This window comes from Nicotiana attenuata, unplaced genomic scaffold (genome assembly GCF_001879085.1).
Source record: "Nicotiana attenuata strain UT unplaced genomic scaffold, NIATTr2, whole genome shotgun sequence".
NCBI classification, from domain to species: Eukaryota; Viridiplantae; Streptophyta; class Magnoliopsida; order Solanales; family Solanaceae; genus Nicotiana; species Nicotiana attenuata.
Genome location: NW_017674485.1, coordinates 43,505 through 46,497, shown reverse-complemented (window position 1 = coordinate 46,497; position 2,993 = coordinate 43,505).

The following is a 2,993-nucleotide window of genomic DNA, read 5'->3' as shown; positions in this document are numbered from 1 at the left end:
GAGGGTAGGGGCAGTGGGGTGCAGAAAAATGAAAATACAGAAATATAAAAATTACAAAAAAGCTAAAATATTTTTTTTGGGGAGGGGGGAGGGAGTGAGGGTGGGGTTTTGGCGGGGATATCAGGGTGGGTAGTGACGGAAAAAAGTACTAAAATTTTTAAAAAAAATCCTTTTTGGAGAGAGGAGGTGGGAGGGTGGGTTGGTGTGGGGTGGGTTGGTGAGGGAGGAATAGGATGGGGAAGGTTGAGAAGGAGTTTTGAAAAATATTTTCCCTTCACTTGATAAGGAAAACATTTTCCTCCAATTGGAGGAAAATGAGTTGATAAAGAAAATGTTTTCCAAAATATTTAAGCCAACCAAACATGGGAAAATTGGAAAACATTTTCCGGTTCATACCAAACACACCCATATAGTCCATGAGGCTTTTCTCAGCATTGAAATCTCGTTAGCGTGTTCAAAATTTCCAGCAAATCATCCATAGCCCCACACTCAATTAGAGCATAATCACGACCTACAACGGATTGAGCAACCTTTCCCAGTTTCTCCACCGCCTATATTTGGAAGGAAAAAACAATCAGTCTTCTAATAAACATAGCTTCAGTCTATACAGCATAGGGGTCTGCCAATTTTAAAACATACCTGCTCACAAACATTACCATCTGGAAAATGCAAAAGCTTTAGAAGAGTTTCCACCAGCTTATTCTCAAATCACCAAATCAGTTAGCTCGAACAATTCAGGAATACTGTCTATGACAGCCTTAGCAGCTTCAGACTGTGACCACAAAACCATAAGAATAAAGCAAGTGTGAAGCTACAACCACAAGACACTAAAGAAGAGGCACAAAAAGGTGATCAACACATCACTATCTACCTTGAGCGCCGATGAATCATCTCTCCCTAGAATTTCATTAAGTAGGAACAAGTTCACCAGAGTCTCGAGCATCTTCTAGAGCAGTGATCATACCTGTGAATTAAAATTTGAACGTTAGTGATATGCGAGTTCAAGAAAATCAGCAGAAACGAAGTTGGAGCAGTTCATACCGTAATGGAACAATTTTTGGAGTTGTTTGATCGCCAACAACTTCACCAAATCGCAGTCACCATACTTAAGAACATCAACTATTGATGGAACATCCAACTGTAAAACCAACAAATCAATTACCATTCAAAACCATATTCAGCCTATATATAGTTGGAAAAAAATACAATCTGCTTGATAATCAATAGACCTTCAGTCTATACAACATAAGGGGTCTAAAACACACCGTATCCGGCTGCTTAGGGTCAATCCACCTAGTTTCTAAGAACACAAAAGACCAAGTAGCTCCAGTATTCAAGGTAACTCTATCCACCAAGGCTTGGATAGACGGGAAGAAATTACCTAGTGTTTTTCGCCTTCTCTAGGATTTGAACCTGAGACCTCATGGTTCTCACCCACTTTATTGACCACTAAGCCACAACCTTAGATGCTCCAGTATTCAAGGTTTACCAATCAACAAGATAAATGGGCATGCACAATGTACTGATAAAATAAGAAGAAAAATCACAATATTTAAAAAAAACCACCTCATCGTAATCCACCTCTCGGGATCCTTAGGCAATTTCCGAAGACGCTCACCACGTGTTACCATAGGCATCTAAGTAAAAATCCTTTAAAAAATGAAAACTGCAAGAAGGAAAATAGGTAGTATTATGGGGAAGGGAATGGAAGGGAAGGGAGGAAGATAATTGAATCAATGTAACCCTAAAACTGAAAGATAGAAGCAAAGAGTTAACAATACTAGTACCGGAAAATACCTAAAACAGAGCAAATAGCTACAAACACAATACTAACACCAATGGCAGGGATGGACTGATTAATATCTCAAAAAAAAAAAACAACTATAAACACAACAATAACACCAAAAGGACATGCAACGATGAATTATACTATTCAAATTCTAACGTCAAATCGACGTTTGACGTTAACTCAGAGATTCGTCAAAGGAAAATTGTTAAGGCATGGGTCCTTCGACAGTTAAGGCAGCGAGTCATGGAGCAGAAGAGCAGAGAAGAAAGGGAAGAAGAAGAAGAAGATTACCTGGAACTTACGCTTGAAGAAGAAAGAAGAGCTTCTGGAAAAACTCTCTAAAACCAGCGAAAGAAAAAGAGTCCCAAAGTAGTAGATGAAAAAAAGGTACTGTATGAAATTTGAAATTATATTTTGCTTAAAAAAATATTTTTGTGAGTTCGAAAAGAATTTTCGGAAACTTATAAATTTTCATGGACAAATACTTTTTTAAAAAAAAAATCCGGGAAAAAGGAAAAAGATTTCTCCTTCCTTATTCATATGACATATCACATAAGTTAGGTATAGTGTTTGAATAAATAAAGAACCTTTTCTTATATATGAATCTATATTAGTATTCTATTTCAAACCTTCCAAGGAAAATTTTAATACAACTCCAATTTATTGTTCCTTTTCCTTGGAATTGGTTCTTGTACATTGTTCTTCTATATTCTAACTCTTATTTTGTAGCTGTTGTACAACTACTTATTTACATAGGAGCTATAAATATTGTAATCGTCTTTGTTGTGATGTTCATGAATGGTTCAAAATATTATAAGATTTTCATCTTTGGACCTCAGGAGATGGAATTACGTCGATGGTTTGTATGTCTTTTTATTTCACTAATTACTACTATTTCAGATACGTCATGGTACGAGATTATAAGTAATAGTCAATAAATTAGAATTCATTTATCAAACATATTTTTTTTCCCCTATTTGAACGGTTTCAATAATCTTTTTAGTTGCTTTAATTTTGTGCATGTTGTTGTAGCTCGTCCTCAGAAAAACTCTAATAAAACTTGAAATTCAAATAAATCTAGGTGGAAGATGCCTACCTATTGTCATATGCTGGGAGATATGGAAATCTAGGTGCAAAGTTAGATTTGAGGGCATTCAAATTTCTACAAAGTATGTAATTGGCCAGATCAATTATATCATGTTGT